This window comes from Sitophilus oryzae, unplaced genomic scaffold, assembly GCF_002938485.1.
Source record: "Sitophilus oryzae breed Bouriz unplaced genomic scaffold, Soryzae_2.0 scaffold_1620_pilon_pilon, whole genome shotgun sequence".
In the NCBI taxonomy this organism is placed as follows: Eukaryota; Metazoa; Arthropoda; class Insecta; order Coleoptera; family Curculionidae; genus Sitophilus; species Sitophilus oryzae.
In genome coordinates, this window is record NW_022146304.1 from 5,455,089 (window position 1) to 5,474,391 (window position 19,303).

Below are 19,303 nucleotides of genomic sequence, written 5' to 3' on the forward strand. Positions count from 1 at the left end.
AGTAATAAATTTTCGTCCGTGCCTGTATAAAACTACTGAGTGAAAATATATAAATTTTCGTGATTTTTTACGAAAAAAATGCCTCTTGTTAAAAATGGCGACGAGCAACCGTTCTCGAGATATTTAGAATGGAAATAGTCAATGCCTGTCATTATTGGCAAGAAATAAACATGTTGAGTAGATAGTTATTTGACTGAAATAGTAAATTTGGGAACTTTTTATTTTTTTATATTAATCATAAACTTTTCTTGGAAAAAATGATGATAAAAATGTTTCTGTTGAACTTTTGAAAAAATGAAAATAAAAATGAAATTTCTACACCCTGTATCTCCGAAACTAAGCATTTTAGAACATATATTTATATGAACTTTTTTACTTATTTTTATTTGCAGAATATGGCTGAAAATTGGATTCAAGTGGCACAAAATAGAAAGAAACGACTAGAGTTGGAGGCTTTTGTTCAGCAGTGGACGGAATAAGCTAAATGATGATGATGTGTCGGTATTTGAGTAACGCGACTTTGGAGCAGTATTTTTTTGTAACGTCGTGTCGCGCTCCACAACGAATTAGGAACCTGTTACTGAAGAACGACGAAATTATAAATTATCCTGGGATCGCGATTTCCTTGGTCATGAACAGAAGTAACTGTTACCTACGTAAAGACGCGCGATCTCGATCGCGACGTGTTTCGCTCCAGCCGTCGCGTCCCTAGAGTCGCGGCTTCATCTGTCGCGAACAGATGTAATTGGTAACGACCTAGACCGCGACGTATTTCGCTCCAGCTGTCGCGCGACTGCTGGAGGGCTCCTAGGGTAGAGTTTTCGTTTGTCGCGCTTTGGTCGGTCTATATTTGCGTTAATGCCCCCGTTACAATTGTAACGTTACTTTCGAGATCGCGATTTTCGGTAGGTCTAGGTATTAGGCATTTTTGATTGATAATAAATACATGTTAGGTACATTGGATAGTTAAAAATAAACATTTTACAAAAATAAGAAAAAACAAAGAGGAAATATGACCGAAAATTTACAGATTACTTTTAAACAAATTATTTTTTTATATATAGCATTTATCTTCATATAAAACAATCGCTTTTTAAACCGTTTTCAAAATAATGAATCGATAAAATTCCACATATGGTATAAAAATAATTTATTCCTTGTAAATTGTCGATTGATAAAAAACAATAAACTGTATCCAATGCTTTTATAAACTACTGCAGCGAACCTGTTTTTGTCTCATTATTACAACAATAAACATAAAACATGTGGATTAATAGTTTTTATAGCGGGAAGTTATCATATTTCGTCATTCCGAAATGACGTTTATTACGCTACATTTTACATTATGTGATTGTCTATCGCATTCTTGGAATAATTCAGTACCTAAGTAGTTAATAACATTTTTAGTTACATAGATGGTAGCTATTGAGCAATGGGAAATATTAAATATTTTAAAGAAATCATTTATCATCTAAAAAATACTTCAGTTAGAGTTTCTCTTTAAAACATGATCAAATTTTTTTTTGCAAAAATTGTTTAAACAATTTAATTTTGTATTTTCCTTTTTTTAACCCTTTATAGGCTGATGGTCGCTAAATCGACCACTTTAATTTAACTAATCAGTGGAAGTGTATTACTGCCCAGTTTGCTATGCTTATTTCAATGTGCGCCTTGACCATTTAATCAACCATATCTATATCTATACATTGGCCGAATTGGCGCGAAAAGTTAAGGTAAGCGGTTGAATATTCGACCAGTAAGCATTGGTGACACTGAGTTCTCTGTGTATCATATAGGTAATAATTTTCGTCTAAGCATTTTCTATGCAAATTTCATGCGATAAAAATTTAATAATATAGAAACAAATGTATCTATAACGTTTATTTCTTTTTATTTAGTGCACCAAATTTACTCCTCGGATGGTATTTTCTAAAATCGTTAACATATCCTGTATATTTTCGATCATTTCTCATAGGATGCGAGTTTCTGGAAAAACAAAATTTGCTTTACTTGATATGGGGATATTTTTGAGTAGAGCCCTAACAGAGATAATCAAAATGAACTTACTCTTTTTTCTTACATTGGATGATACATACAGTTTATACAGTATATACATTAGATCATTACATATTATCTAATTGCTTTAACAGTCTCTAGTTGAAAAATCACCCCCCCCCCCCCTTATTTGTTAACTTTTTGAAAAATGTTATTAAGAAGATATGCTTCTTTTGTGCTACTTTATATATTTTTGAAATCAATTTGATCAAACTAGAAAATAATTAGTATTGCCCTATAAAGGGTTGTCGCCCCCATCCCACTTAAAACATCAAGACAGTGTTTATTATTACTGATGGTTGACTCTTGTCTCCGTAAATGTTTGTTATTATTTATTTCTGATTATCTTTAATTAGACATTATGTATTTTTCTATTGTGATGTCTATTTTGTCGTGACACAAGGTCTCAGTGTAATCAAGGTAATAAGGTAGATGCTCCTCTAATTTACTAGAAAGCAATCTTGAAAGATATTACAATAATATTCGTAATTTTGCATGCATCCAATAACCTTAAATGTCAAATAGATAGCAATCAAAATTTACTATACAATATATCTTTTAACGTTTGATAGTATAATGTTCACACTAATTCAATTTTTTTCTACTTTATATTCATATTTCTGTAATTGCTTTATTAAAAAATACTATTATTGAAAATTAAACAATATATTAGTAAAAAATATTGTTGTATGTAGGCTAAATTTTGGTATTTGCTAATTACGAACCACGTACCTAATTATATATTTTTAATTTCCTGTACAGTTCTGTTATAATTTGTTTTAGATATAAGCTTAACATTCATGTTTAATTATAAATTATATATCATTTAGTACATCTACTTTAAGAATTAACAAACACATGCTCGGCTAATGCCTTACAAGGTTATTTAAGTAATTTAAAAAATGTGTTATATACTGTTAAGTACTGTTTAACATATTTTTAACTATACATTTTAGAGGTAAATAATGAAGTATTTGACAATTTTATATGGGTTTAAAATTTAATAAACTTAAAAATAGAAGGGTTTTCGAATATGGACCGTGTCATATTTAGTTGGGAAATCGACAGTTTTATAAGAGGCTTCTTCAAGAGACGGAAAATAGAAGATTACTGTAATCTAATATGTCAAACTTATAGGGTTGCAACTCAACATTAGGGTAGGGAAATAGTAGAGCATGGTATAGTATTTCCAAAGTCAATTGGAAGTACTAGAACTTTTAATTCGTTTGTCCAGTCAATGTCGACAATGACGCCGACAAATACAGTGCCGAAATTAAGGGCTAAATGACGCTAAATCTTCATGCCAGCGAAAAACACAAAAGCAATTTGTTTAAATGACAGAAATCCGTCACTTCCTATGTCACATTTTTCATCTAATCCCCATGGCTGCAAAATTCGCGATTAGATATCACACTTTTGACGACTGATCATAAGTCTCAATTAAAGTTTGGAAAATCTCAGAAACTACCCTTAAAAAATCAATGGTTTGGAAATTTTGAAATTATAGATCCTCCAAATTCGTATACAAATTTTCAGTTGCTAAAAAACGCAGGATTAGTGCAATTCCTTCTTTAACTGTAACCGCTATCCTAAGTAAAGTGTCCTTTATACAAATACACTCGATGACGCAAAATCTCCATATTTTTTAAGTTTACTATGGATTATTGGTTTGACGAAACGATATGATGACAAACGGATGCCAATGCGTATGGACTCGACTTAAGATTTTTGAGAGTTGTCCTTTGAATAAGAAGACTAAGGAAGGAGCATAATGCTATCCATGTATTCATGCATGGTGGGCGGAAAAAGCTCTCTAGGGTGGGGATCCTTGACAGTTCTGTTTGACGATTCATTTGACACATTTGAATTTGATTTGAAATTTTGTGGATTTGTCAGTCTTTACGGAGCTTATTTTACATTATTTATTATTTATTCTACTACTGATAGTTGTATAAAGGTAGTAACTCTAGATGGAAATTGTGGCAGAACTTAAATTAACAGTGACATTATCGCGATTTATCGAAAAAGACTCTAAAATAGTTGGTTGTATAGCGTGCGGTAGATCTCGGAAAAATTGAGTGAAATAATGGAACAACTTTTCGCTAGTAAGTGACTATATAATATACATACGTGTAGTAAACCGATCATTTATGAAATTCACTTAAATTAACTAAATTATATATTTTCTTGCATTTTAGCTTTTATTTACTACTTGTCAAAGATCAGATGTCAAAGAATTTTGATACGTTAATTTGACTTACCTGCTGCAGTAGCGTATCGGATGTTTGTGTTAATAAATACTTATTATAACTTATCTATTTTTATTAGAATTATATATTTTTATAACAATTTTAATAACTACCAACATTTATTCACAACGTAAAATAAAATAACACATTATTGAGTCTACCCCACGTCTACCCTACATCATAATTTTACATTTTTTAAATAAAATTAGAACGGCACTGATAAACCGGAATTAAAGTCGGCCATATTTGAGGCCTATCGCGGTGTACCTAAGATTTTTGATATGCTCTTTCCTTAGTCTTCTTATTCAAAGGAGTTGTCTAACTCTTGCCAAATTATACGTTATAATTTTGTGTCAAATTATGTCAAATAGAAATGATAAATATTTGCATTTTGCATTTCGGACTGTGTTATTAACTGTGTTTCGTGTTTTTTAAAATTAAGTTGAGGAAAACTCGAGGAAAAATTAAGTGTTGACCGAGACCATAGTTTACAGTTAATATTCGGTGTCCAAGACCGCCAGAGACACAGTTTGCCAGAGACTATGGCCAGAGAGATGTATTAGCCACAAATAAAGTTTGTAGATCATCTCGTATATGGTACCAAAAACTGGAGTATCGGTAAAATCACACGATAGGTAAATAATACATTTTAGTACTACAGAGAAATAATGTCAAAAGATACTGGTTTAAAAAAATTAAGATTAAAATTACCAACCCAAAGATTACCAGTTAAATTAACCTTTTAAGGTATATAAAATTTAGTAAGTGTTATTATTAATAAAATATTTATTTTTTTTAAAGTTATATAGATAAATTTAATAATAAATGCAGGAATTTGCTTGAGCTTAAAAGTAAGAAATCTGTTTTATATATTTTTTTTGGTATGTGGTGTTTTGTTTAAAATAAACCCTTGCTTAATTTGTATTTACACATGCCGACTTTTTTCTTAATAAAATAACTCGATTAGATTTATTCAGTTTTATACCGTTTTTTTAAAGTATATACAATATTTTGAAGTAATCACTTCGTCATTCAAATTTTAAATATATTTATTAATTTTCTGCTCTGCGTTCCAGTTGTACCAACTTATTTCTTTGTAAAGTAAAATTAACTACTTTGAAATTAAATCATTGTCAAGGATTTTGTCGTTGGACAGACTATACACAGCGATTGATGAACGCACATTCGTGCACACTCATCCTGTGTATGCTCATATATGTACAGGGTGGTGCCTCTCATACGCCGCTGAAGCTCCAAGGAGAACGGTAATTTATATCGAAATGAAATTTTGGCAGTATATGTAGGTTAACTGAAAGCATTTTATAAAAATATATAGAATTATACAGGGTGTCCCCAAAAAAAGTTACACATCAAAGTTGTGTTGAATTGGAACACCCTATATATTAATCGATTTTTGGATTGTAGGAAAAATATGAAAGGTTATCAAATAATAAAGATCTACTCAGATCAAATCATATAAATGAAAATATCTAGGAAAATCTTTGTTTGAGGGATAGGCAACCTTAATAGTATTTTGAAGAGACATGAATTCTCCATTGAATATCTGAATAATATACTGGGTGTTCCCTTTAATATAAAAGAGTAACATGCTTTTCAAAGTGACTAATGTTCATTATTAACTTTGTCTCACCCTGTATAACTTTTTGGATCAAGTTTTAATTTGATTTAAATTATGATAGTTAATGTACACATTAGGCTATACTGGGTAAATTCCAATTTAGGTAGCTTTTATTGTAAATTATTGTTCTTTATTTCTAGAAAATGTTAATAATAATATATCAAAAACCTTACATTTTAGTCATATACTTCTCTTATAAAACTCACCTTTATTTTTCTTCCAGAATCCGAAAATCAGTTAATATATAGGGTATTCCATTACAAAAAACACAACTTTGATATGTAACTTTTTTTTGGGACACCCTGTAGAACTCTCTATATTTTTAAAAAGTGCTCTGAATTAACCTACATATGCCCATAAAATTTCACTTCAATACAAACTGTCGTGAAGAATCAGTGGAGGCAGAATGTTCCACATCATCCTTACAAAAATTTAAATCTGTGTCCGAAATATCTCCTATGCCAGTTTTGCCTTCAGTCACTTCTAATGGTACTACATTACTAACCAGCACTCCATACAGGAATCGTCAAGTGAATCTGACAACGAAGATAGTCTTTGCATTGTTTGTATACCTATATCCATTTTCACAGTCCAATCCAGGGGAAGAATGGATTCGATGCACCTCATGTAAAAAATGGGCTCACTTGAAATGCACTAATGGCCGAAACAGTATTTTTTATCGGTGCATAAATTGTGAATCTGATCGCTCTGACAGTGACTAACTGATTCGTTCCATGTTATGTGTGTTATACTAATTTTTTTTTGAGATATGTTATTAAGTTTGGTTGTCTACTTATATCTTTAACTTCCTATAGAACGTTATCTTTATTTTAATAAATATTTTTCCTTAAATAATTAGAAATTAGCATGGTTCAATTTAGGAAACCTATGGTTCAAAATAAGAAGCCAAGATCCCAAATTGGACCAGTGACTTAAAATTTTTATTCTTTATTTTTTTCCAACCAAATAGATTTTTAAGGTGTTTCAAAACAAATATGCGTTTGTGACACTTTCTAATGATGGCATATATTTTTTTGGAATAAATTGGGTCATAGAGATTTTTAAAAAAAATCATATTTGCTTAAGTGGTTCAATATAGGGACCTTTCCCCTACCACCCACGTTTTCTGCAAAAATTGACAGATTTGTGATATTCGTGGAAACACGTCAACAAATTTATCGAGGGGGAAGGTGTTTTATGAAAAATCGAAAGGCCCTGCTTCAACCCCCTAACCCCCAGGGCTACTACCCCAATTTTTTTAAATGAGACAAGGGGTCGTGTGACACATCATTTTAAAGCGCTTTTTATTCTGAACATTTTGACATCCTATTTTTTAAATTTTAATTTATCGTTGAGGAATAACATCCATTTTAAGGTTCTATCTTCAATATTTTGGGGAACGGTTTTATAAACTACTGACTTTAAATGATCCCAAAGAAAAAAGTCGTTTGGGATAAGATCAGGTGACCTTATAGGCCATTCTATTGGCCCTCTTCTTCCTATCCACCTCTCTGGAAATCTATCGCCCAGCCAATCCCGAACATATCTGGCGTAGTGGGGACGCGCACCGTCTTGTTGAAAGTGAATAAAATCTTCATTAAGTATTGCGTTACCGACGTCGTCCCTTTTATTTTCTACTGCATCAGTAATTAGTGGATCAATTGCTTCTTCCAACATGTTTAGGTAAATCTCCCTCGTCAGATTTTCATTTAGGAATACAGTACAACTCCCGCCCAAACATTGATTTTTTGTGAGTACTGCGTATGCCCCTCTCTAAAAATATGAGGGTTTTCATCACTCCAATAGCGACAATTATGTTTATTGATATCTCCATTAAGGAAAAATGTGCATTCGTCAGTAAAACATGTGTTTAAAAGCAAATTTGGAGTTCGTGCAATGTACTCAGTCATTTCTTCACAAAATTGAATTCTTCGATCTGGGTCATCTTCATTCAATGCGTGTAGAATTTGAATTTTATACGGATGGAATTTGTGAAACTTAGTTACCTTGTGGATTGATCCGGCTGACACGTAGGTGGCATTAGAAAACCTTATGGAAGTACATGGATCTGCCGCAAAATGTCCTAAAACCTCAATTTGAGTAGCCTCATCAAGAACCCTAGGACCTCTACGTTTTGAATTGGCTACCGACGCCGTGGTTCTAAACCTTTGAATAAGCTGCATGCAATAAACGTGAGAAACATTTTTATCGGGGTGTCTTGCATTGAGAACAGCGGCAGTAGTCCGAGGTGATTCATTACATGATCCATAAACATAAATAAGCACTAATTCAACTCTTTCTTTCAGTTTACTCTCTGGAACCAACCATTTTTATAAAGCTGTAGAGCGAAATTGAAAGGAAACTTATGCATTAACATCACAAAGTGACACTGATATTTCGTTGGGATTCTTCTGAAATATCATAAAATAAACAAATAAAAAAGAAGAAATGTTTGCAAATTTTAATGTAAAACAAAAGAGTCTGTTTAAAAAGGTGGAATGCATGTTGTTTACTGATTTTTTTTATAACAAACATGTAATTTTTCTTAATATTTACAGCATTTATTATTATTACTGACTTTTTACTGACTTCATTTCTTACTGACTTCATTTCTTACTGACTTCATTATTATTACTGACTTTTTTTTTCTTTTCTTAGCAAATTGTGTAGACTGCTGATTAAAAGTTGTTTCTAGATATTTTGTCATTTTTGGTCTCCTTGATGAGATAAATGCAATTTAATTAATTTGCCTTAATCCAATTCTAATATCAACCTTTAAAAAAAATAATGTCATTAATTTTCCAAAATGTTAGATACGTACCTAAGATACGTACCGTAGTTTGGGGCGAAATTGATAACCGGGGGCGAAATTGATAATTACATGGTTTAGTCACATTTTTAAATTTAGCGCCAAATTTACGCAACTAGAAGCAGTGGTGTGCATCAGTCTTGTTTAGTAAAGCTTTGATGACAAGACGTATGCAGTCGGGTATGCCATTTTTTATCTATTTTTTGCAAAAAACGCGGTTAAAATCTTAATTTTAGTTAATTAATTTAAAAATGTGACTAAACCATGTAATTATCAATTTCACCCCAAACTACGGTACTCATTGTTTCCTCACCAAAAAATATAAGAAATTTCCTATAAACATGGGTGCGGAAATGCATAGTTTTAAAGTTTCAGGAAAAGGAAAAAAATCTTTTATAATAGGCCTTTTGTATTATCACAGATACCATTATTTTTTGGAGGAATTTGCTGTAGGTAGCACTGTACAGGGTGTCCCACTAAGAATAGCTCTCGGGTGTATCTTGGAAAGAATTAGCCGTAGGGTCTACAGAAAAAAATATTTATAACTAAGGGGTAAGGGGAATATGAAAAATTGCTGGAAATTATTTTCAAGTTTGTAAAACCGCCGCTAGAGGGCGCAACTGCTATGGAAATTAAGAAAATAGAATTTTTACAGAATTTTGCCTAGATAATGGGTACTATAAATAATAGCTTCATAATCTTCAGTAATTTTTTTTGTTAGAACCATTTTCCCCTATCTGCTAAAATAAAGTGGTGGGGGAAGGTTAGATCTGTCTTTATTTAAATGTTAATAACTCCTGACTGGTGGATGATCAGAATCCAATAAACGAAGGCTCGTTTAAAAGAGCGTTTCTTACTCTATATTATGCCGTGAAAATAAAACGTTCAAAAATAAAGTTTTGAACGTAGACTAAAAAATAAGCCCTTAATTACCTTATTTTTACAACACGGTATCAGTAGCCCTCTTGATTATGCCCATTCTAATAAAAAAATGAGATAAAAACAGTTAGTTTATTTTAAAATCGACGATATACCAGAATACCATAATACCAGATGTATTAATATGTAATAATTAAGATATTAATGACAGTGAACAAGAAACGAAGAAACATGCCATGACTGCCAACATAAAGCCATTTTTTATTAGGAAATTCGTTTATTTGATGCGATAGCGTGGTGTCTTTTTTAACCAGGATATAAGATTAAAAAAAAAGAAAAATGTACGCTCTAAGATTCACGACTTTTTATTTGATAATAGTTTGAAGGTCTTGTTAATAACGTGCACGCCAAAATGTATTGGTTTCTCTATACCTAACTCGTACAACCATTACACCCATTTATTCTAGATTTTTAAATTGTGGAGGCGACCTTTAAAATCGGCGCACGCTTTACACAAAAGCTGGGCGTAAATCGGCCCATTAACATCGTGAGAATTGTTTCGTTTGTTGTTTCGTTAATTCGACCGAAAAGATGCCGAGAAAAGTCGAGCGAAATGCGAGCCGTCGCATCGGGACCTTAATCGGGACCGATAGATCTTTTGCGCAACGCGGATACGTGTGAATTAGGCTTTAGGAGCAATTTTTTAATTCTATAAAGGTTTCGGTGTGGAAATTTCGAATAGACCCACAAAGGTTATTGTTGTAGTAGTTTTTCATTGTTCGTAACGTTGAAAAACGTTTTAATTACTACAAACGGTGCATTAATAGCAATAATTAATGTCCTACCTTCATAATATTTAGGTTTCCTCTTTCAAATATAACGAAAATATGAAGACCGAGTACACTGTTTCATAATGGCAAAACTTATCCTATTGATGATGTGTTGGTGTTTTAAGCTTCATTCAAATTAGTCGTTTCAATTACACTTTATACATTTTTTTTATGTTTACGATCATTCACAACGTCTAAAAAACACAATCGAAATTAATAATCAGTATCAGGAATAATAACAATAATAACAATATCAGGAATCGGTATTTCTAAGGCTTGACGTGGATGTTATGGATAACTCGGCATACTGAATGTAAAATAAAAGCGCTACGCTATATTTTTGAAAAGTCCAACATAAATGTTAAAATCGAATTGTGAACCATTTATTTTACACAATAAACAGTTAATTTGTTACAAATTTAAGTACTTTTAGTGCTTAAGTACTTCGTTAACATTAAGTTCAGTAAAATTAACAAATTTCGTGATCATAAAACAAATGCCGCTCTACGTAACCTATATCAGAAATAAGCAATTTTAAGGAACGCTACTTTTAAATAAATGCCATATGTGTATTCTCCTTATTTTAACTAGGTATTTGATATTTATACTAACAGGCAATTTAAGAATATATAGTAACGTTAAGGAAAGGACAATCCAACCGAGATGAACTGTACCCTTTCATCGTAAGTTGAACATAAGAAATGAAGAATAAAGAGAAACTGTATGTAATTGCTTTGGGAATAGTCGAAAGTTTAGAAATAGAATCGAAGAAATGTCAAATTAATCATTAGATTATTGCAACGGTAACGCCGATGCTTATAAATTTATTTAGTGGGTTCGCTAGGTGAAGGGAAGTGCCATGTTTACGAAGAATGATAGGCTTAGTATGTTTTCTACTGGTTCTCTTAATTTATGTATCAATTCATCTATCGCGAAAAAAGTATTTTTGGCATTTTCTGATAACTCAAAACATATGGCACACATACTTTTTATCTCCTTTGCTGATCCTGTACGGAGGGAAGATCATTACTTTTTCAACGATTGCTGCTTTATAAATTAATCAATTAGGTGATAACAAAATTGTTACACAGATCACCATTTCATTACTTCCTATAGAATAATAAAGAACCCGCAAAAAAAGTTTAGGGTTTTTTTAGGCTATTAATCTTTTTTATACCACATATTTACTGACATTACTGACTTTTAAAAAATTTGAAAGTGTCAAATTATATATATTTCTTCCCTCTTCCATTTCCCTCGCATATTTTCCTCTCTCGGTTTATTAAATTGTTAATTAAATACTTATCTAACATCAACAAAAATAAACAAGAAGATTAACAATAATAATTGAAGATTTTAATACATTTATTTGTTGAAATTAATAGTCAAATTTGACTTATTGTACGCGTTAATCGATATTATTAAGGGGTCGCCCTGATGATGTGTTTCACTCATTGAGGTTTCACTGCTGCAAAAAACTTAACTCCTGACTTGTGCCAGGTCTTCTAATGTCAACGAAAGAAGGTAAAGAGTTTGAATTGCTACAGGAAGACGATGGCAACAATGTCGTTGAAGATATCACATTTGCGGTTTTAGTTTGGTTGGCTACAGATGCATCCACATAACCCTCAGCCACAGCACTGGATTTCCATCCCCCTAGACGCCTCAGCTGTAAAATATCAGCTCCGCTATTTACCAGCAACGTAGCCGCTGTTCGTCTAAAAGCAAAACCTGTGTAGGTTTTCGCATTGGGAAGTTTCAAAAAACTTGTACGGAAATTTAGAAATAGAATTGTATCCAAAGGGTTGATTTCGAGCTTTTTCTAATCGATATTGAACAAAAATCTCTCATTTTCAATATATTTTTGTAACTATATAAATCCTTTCACAATTTCTATCCAACTTGTGTTAGTTATCATAAATGATCTGCTCTTATACGTTTTTGTATCGGGAATTTCTATGCAAATTTTGTTCTCTAAAATATCAATATGCGTAGTTTTCATCTTCAGTAGCTCATCACTTCGACATGTCCCAGACACACCTACTATAAGCGCAACCTAAAACAATGAAAAGAGAAATATTTAAAAATAGAAAAAGAAAACATTTAAAAAAAAGCCTTACTAGGAATTCTTGAGGTGCTTTCGTGAGAAAATCCTCTAAGTTTTGCCTGGTAAAAATGCTAGACTTCTTTGGCTTAAAACCTACATTCTGGCGTTTTAAAAAAGCGAGGAGTTTGTTATATTTTGATATGTCAGTCTTTTCCCTTAATTCATTGTCCATATCATGCTGTGTGTAGCCCAAAGAGTAGATGGCTTTTTCTGCCTTGCCATGTCGCTAAAATATGCCATCAAGACTGTCTCCGAAGCAATATTCTTAGCATTTCTTTCGGCACACCATTTCTTTCGGCACACCATTTTCTCTGGAAGTAAACTGTTCTGGTGGAGTACCAATATTAAAGTAGTCTTCATTATCAGAACTTTCCGGCAAAATTCTGGCTTTCTATGTTATATAAATTGGAAAAAGCGAACGAGAAATTCAAAACTGTCACTTAGTTGCATGTTTTGCTGTTGAAGGTTTGCGCCATAACAACCACTGGTACCGGTAACTATAGATATTGAAATGCCAAAACAGAAGGACAAATTTTCGCATTTTTTTTTCAAAATAAAATACTGTCCCAATTTTTTAAGTAATGATGTGGTTGTAAATAAAATAGTATACAAACTTCGGAGGAAAGTTTTCGTTATTGTCTTGAGATTTAGTTAATCTCTCGACAGTAATGAAACACTTCCCTCACACACCCTCCTCGGTATGTAATATACTATTATATTGCCATATTTAAATTATGTGTGATACTTTGATGAGTATAATTCGTTTCTTGCTAAATTATAAAGAAAGTCGATATTTTTGTCACGGCCTTGAGGTGTACGATCGCCGTTGACCCCTTAATTGGGTGATTGTCTGTTTGCCATGTTTAGATCTAACGATTTTAAGAATGTACTATTATTGACCTACTTTGAATTAATTTACCAGTAATTCGAGAACAATATTATATTAAAATACACATAAAAAGTCAATCAGAAGCATCTCACTGTACAGGGTGGGTCAAATTCGACGCTTTTAAATGGAAACACCCTTTTCTATAGGAGATAGACAAAAACTAATATCGGTGTCTGGAGCTCAATTTTTGTCAAAAACATGATGGTGAAAACCGCATATCTATATCTGTTACCGTTTCGGAGTTACGGAGTGTTTTAAAAAATATGCATTTTTAACAAATCGCTGTAACTTTTTTGCTATGAAAAATTTTGTATTTTTATGAAAACATTTCCAAAGCACCTTTTTACGTAGAATTTAATGGTTTAAGTATAATTTTTTTAAAATTAATAATTTAAGAATTATCAACAGAAAATTTGATTTTTTATATGGGACACCCTGTATATCAAAATAAAGGGTAGTTTGTTTCATAAACGTTGGGTCAAAGTCAACCATTAGGGAGATATCGCGGTACAAAGATGGCGGAAAAATAATGTTCTTATTTTTTATCTTGAAAACGAAAAGAGATAGACTAATGAAATTTTATGGAAGCATTACTGTTATGAAAACACACTTTCTGGTAATTTGTTCACCTTTTTAAAATGAATGGAAGGGGTTGAAATAAACTACCCCTATCATTCTTGTTAACGAAATTTAAAGAAAAATCTTATCAAACACATGCATAAAAATTAATTTGGATAGTTTAGTTTGTTTAGAAACTTTTTTATCTCTTGTATTTTTTTTATAAAACTCACCGATTTGAAATTAAAAAATAAAATGTAAAGCATTACATGTCAGGACTAAACATATTTTTAGATAAGAATCTAGTGATAATAATGATAATAATAATAATCTAGATAATAACGTATTGCAGTAGGGTCAAATAAAACAATATTAGAAACATCCTAAAAAGTGACAGCGGCCGACTAGATTTTTTCCTAAAAAAATTACAGCTGCCCACTAGATTCTTTATCTAAAATGTTTTTTGTCCTGACATGTAATGCTTTACATTTTATTTTTTAATTTCAAATCGGTGAGTTTTATCAAAAAAACACAAGAGATAAAAAAGTTTCTAAATAAACTAAACTATCCAAATTAATTTTTTTGCATGTGTTTGATAAGATTTTTCTTTAAATTTCGTTAACAAGAATGATAGGGGTAGTTTATTTCAACCCCTTCCACTCATTTTAAAAAAGTGAAGAAATTACCAGAAAGTGTGTTTTCATAACAGTAATGCTTCCGTAAAATTTCATTAGTCTATCTCTTTTCGTTTTCAAGATAAAAAATAAAAACATTATTTTTCCGCCATCTTTGTACCGCGATATCTCCCTAATGGTTGACTTTTGACCCAACGTTTATAAAGCAAACTACCCCTTTATTTTGAACAAGGAATCACCCCCATTGTTTTTCGCATTTGTTTTGAAACACCCTGTATAATGGGAGCATAGTTCTTCCGGTTCAAGCATTGTTTTTCTAAACAGAACGTCGCTTTCAGAGCTTTGCAGTGAAAGTAAATAAAATGTATTACATGCTGAGCTGTTTCAGGATATTTATCGCATAGTCTGCAGCAAATGCTTGATACAAGCTGAACTTGTTCAGACAGCAATATGTCCTGTCAAGAAACTTGCTGTAATGAGCACTTTATTCCTGCTGAGCATTAGCGGGTCCCAGGGTTGCCACCTTTTGTATTTAAAAAGTCGGGACAGCACTAGTGCAACCTTTTTCTTAAATGTAAAATTTTATGTGGCCATCGGATTTTGAAACAATATTTTATGCCTTTTTGCGTTAATTTAAAAAAACTATTTGAAATTTATAAAAAAAATGTGTATAAAAATAAAAAATTAAAAGTTGAAAACAAAATAAGAAAATAATCAATTAAATCTATAACAACTAGAACAAAACCTAAACAAAGTCAAAAGTTTCAGCTGTAGAATCTGTATAATTGGCTTTATTAGTTTATTTAATTATTTCTTAAATGAACATTTTTGGCAAAATAAAACCACTAATTCCCCACAATACACAAAACACTTTAAAATATAACATACTTAGTATACACAAGCATAAAAAGGCCTTAACCCATATAAGTGCGCTAATTTCCATTATACATTTTACTTTTTAGCACTGGACGTGGGTTTCGTTAACCAACTTAGCATCATCAGCAGATAATGAAAACTGATTGTTAGCGAAACGAGCGGCCAGTAGTAAAAAGCAAAGTGTTTTTGTGTATTGCAGTTAATTAGTGTTTTATTTTGCTGTTGTAACACCAAAGGTTCCAACCCCCAACTGTAATGAATATTTTTTATTTGTTTTGTTGCTTTAATAATAAGAGTTCCGTAATTTTTAATAAAATCCACAAATTCTTATACGCTATATATTACAATTAAATGAGATTTGAAGTTCCGCTCTAATGAGCTTAAGTGAACATCTATTTCTAGCGTCTGTCTACTTCAACATACGTGAAAATATATAAATAACAACCTCAAACAATGAAGGCATATAATTTACTCTAGTTTTAAAAATACTTTATTTTGTTATCCTTTTGGCAAATTTTATTTACGCAAGTTTTTATTGCCGAATATTCATTAAACATAGTATTAATATCTACTTCTTATAATTCTAAAATTTCTAAGATTTTAATTAATTCGTGAAAAGAACTATTTTTAAATTCAAGAAATTAATAAACATGTATTTTTAATACTAAATTTTACAATTTTATTGTTTAATAAAAATGTGGCTATTAAACAAATAAAAATTGGGACCTTAGGGCTTGGCGTGGGGACGCGGGACTTTTGGATAAAAATCGGGACTGTTCCGACATCCTGATTCCGGTTCCTGTTGGTTTCATAATTAATAATTAATAAGTCCTTGGATTAAAGCTTTGCTATGTGTGTCAGATTCTCTAGTGGATGGTTTTATACTGATCCAGAGTTATACTGCACTACGTCACAACTACGTATCATAAATTTGGGTATTCCCAGTGTTGGCTTTGGATAAAGATACGATTCCGATGATCCTGAACTTTTCTAGTTCATCGGCATTTTCGTTGTCTCGGATGCTGCTATGGCCCTGCATTAGATGATTCGGATTTAATTGTTGTACAAAAACTTACCGCATCAATAAAGACCAATAAAAAGATTGGCTGTTTTCGTGATGGCCATATTTTCTTACATGCTACTGAGTAATCAGCATTATCAGCAATTTATCTGTTCTCATGTTCATGAAATATGATCTTACCTGAAAAAAAAAAAAAAATTAAAAAAGAAATTGGTGTCTGAATTTTTTTAAGAAAAAAACTATGATTTTTGAATAACTGATAAATGGTAAATTGATACATGTTTTATGCAAACTAAAGTTACTTAAAGGAGCAAAAACGTAAAAACATTTTTTTTTGCAGAACTAATAAGTTTAAATTTACCCTACTTCGTAATCATTTCATATTTCGAATTTGCTTTTTAGTTTTGTATCTATTTTATTGGTGTCCTTTAATTTTTATATTTTATTATTTAAAGAAGAGAATAACGTCATAGATTGGGGATTTTTTTAGTTAATAATTCATCAAATAATGAGTTAATATCTATATTATATAAAATATCAGTGATAAGATAAAGGTATTGACAAATTAATGCAAATTCATACCACAGGATAATTATCTGGGTTCATACTTAACTGCAAACGCTGCATTTACTTAATAATTTATGGGAATCTTTATAATATATGGGACGATTTTGACACGATAAAAATAACTGTCACTGTTATACAGGGTGTCTCAGGCTGAGCGCGCATTAGAAGTTTCTAGAGAACTAAATTCAATTTTGCTGCGATTGAGATTTAGTAAACTGTGATTTCTATCTGAGAGTTTGAATTTTTAGGAGTTGCGATTTGCGATATTGTTGCGAATGGAATTTGTGGTCTCTTGATATTGAAGCATTTTTATAGTAAATTGCGATTGAATTTTCTCTCTTATATTATTTATTTATAGAGAAGATATTATTTTTCTAGGGCCACAATCATAATATACCGGGTGTTTCTCAAGAGTGGTTTACCCCTATAACTTTTTTATTTTTTTTCTGATAAAAAAAACGAGATTTGGTATGTTAATATATGACATAAATTAGGATTGATTGACGTATTCAATTGTTTCTCGTCACCGTTCTGTTTCACCGGAAATGACTACAACTTTTGATTTTTAAATGACACCCTCGGTATTTTTTTACTTTATTCGACTCTGAATAAGGCAACTTTTGACATTTTCGCTTTAAAAATCGTATTTTAAACTACAATCTAGAATATCATGGCTGTGTTAAAATTAAAAACACTAATTTTAATCAAGATGCCTTGGAAAAATAGATTTGATCGTCTATAGTTTTTCGCGTTTTGTCCTCGCCAGTTAAAAGATGCCCAAATCGTATTTTTAATCATATCTCAGTTTTTTTCAAATGGAATGAGGGTGGCTCATTGGCATATTTAAAAATCGCAATCGCAGTTTCAATTGCGGAGAATCGCAGTTTGCTCATCTCTACTTGAGACGAGCAGCTAAAAGGAACGCCATTAAAACCAAAAATATAATAAACCTATAATTTTCAAACTTTCGGTCTTTTAATTCAATAATGGACTAGGGAAATGTTTTTGCCCAGTAGATACAAAACATTATAACAACGCAAGTTAAACGTATTGTTCCCACGATTTGTTCTCAGCAAGCATAAAATATAATTTTCATTAACGGTAAACTAATGCTCGGTCTCGCACTCGCGCGGTATAATTAAAAATCGCCTGAGCCTATTATTTAAGACCTAATAAACTAGTTAGCAATAACAATAATTTGTTGTTAAAGCACTGCCGTTGTCGATTATTACGTTATTTCGATTAAACCTACTTTTATATTATTTAAGTAGTACTCGCGCGTTATATAATTTTTACGTTTCCAGTTACGATTTCGATGGAAAAATAACGTTTTTCGTATTTTGTTGTTCGTTGCTTGCAACTATCAAGGTTAGGTTTAAGTCCACGCTGTCCACACACTGGATCAAAACATAGCCCTTTAAGCGAGGGGTGTCTCACTTCGGTCAAAAATATACAGGGTGTCCCATTTTGGTTGAAATCATACGGTATCTCCGTTATTAGTGAAGATAGAAGGGTGCGGTTTGCACAAACCTGTCTCACTTTTTTGTCAAACGGAAGATGCCGTAAACAAAATTTTCATAGCCCTTTTCGTTTCCGAGCTACCGGGTCTTTTTGAAAGTTTTGCAATTTGGGTCACCTCCTGTATCTCTATTATTGTTAAAGCTATCGAGAAGGTGAAAACTGTTTATTGTAGAACTTTTTACGTAGAATACAGTGGCGTAGTCTGTTTTTCTACAAAAAAAATATTTTTGAAAATATGAACTAAAGTTATGTTTTTTTAAATGGATCACCCTGTATATTTATAAATCATATGATCTGTCTTGGCATAAGCTTCTCAAAAATACATATCACTCTATATTTATTTTCACTATTTACTGCAATATTTAAAAGTTTTTATTAAAAGATCATATTTATTAGTAGGCCATGATTGATAATAAAAGAATCTAAAGAATTATTAAAAGTATACTGCTATCTGTCTTTTGTTTTATTTTGGGAGCCGCTAATAAATTCTTTATATATTAGGGAAACTTAAGTCTCTACCGCTATTTGTAAATCTTGGAATACGTGTATACGTAAGACTAATCTATCGTATCGGAAATTTTAGATATTCCTTTAGCTAATTTACGTCAAATATACTTTCAGCAAGATGGGGAACATTCCCCCACATAACTATGGAAATATTAGAATAC

At 31.6% G+C, this 19,303-nt stretch overlaps 1 protein-coding gene and 1 long non-coding RNA gene across 4 annotated transcripts in view; both read right to left on the bottom strand.

The window, feature by feature from the left end:
• The window catches only part of LOC115880239 (cerebellar degeneration-related protein 2-like), a 368,754-nt gene that overhangs the window by 136,203 nt on the left and 213,248 nt on the right, over window positions 1-19,303 (bottom strand). The window lies entirely within an intron of this gene.
• Window positions 16,384-17,233, bottom strand: LOC115880240. 2 transcript variants are annotated; one of them, XR_004049829.1, is made up of 3 exons: window positions 17,161-17,233; window positions 16,603-16,727; window positions 16,384-16,548 (listed from the first exon to the last, which is right to left on the bottom strand). It is a non-coding gene; the product is annotated as an uncharacterized LOC115880240 (long non-coding RNA). The 2 variants fall into 2 exon arrangements; XR_004049828.1 differs by having other exon boundaries at window positions 17,130-17,212.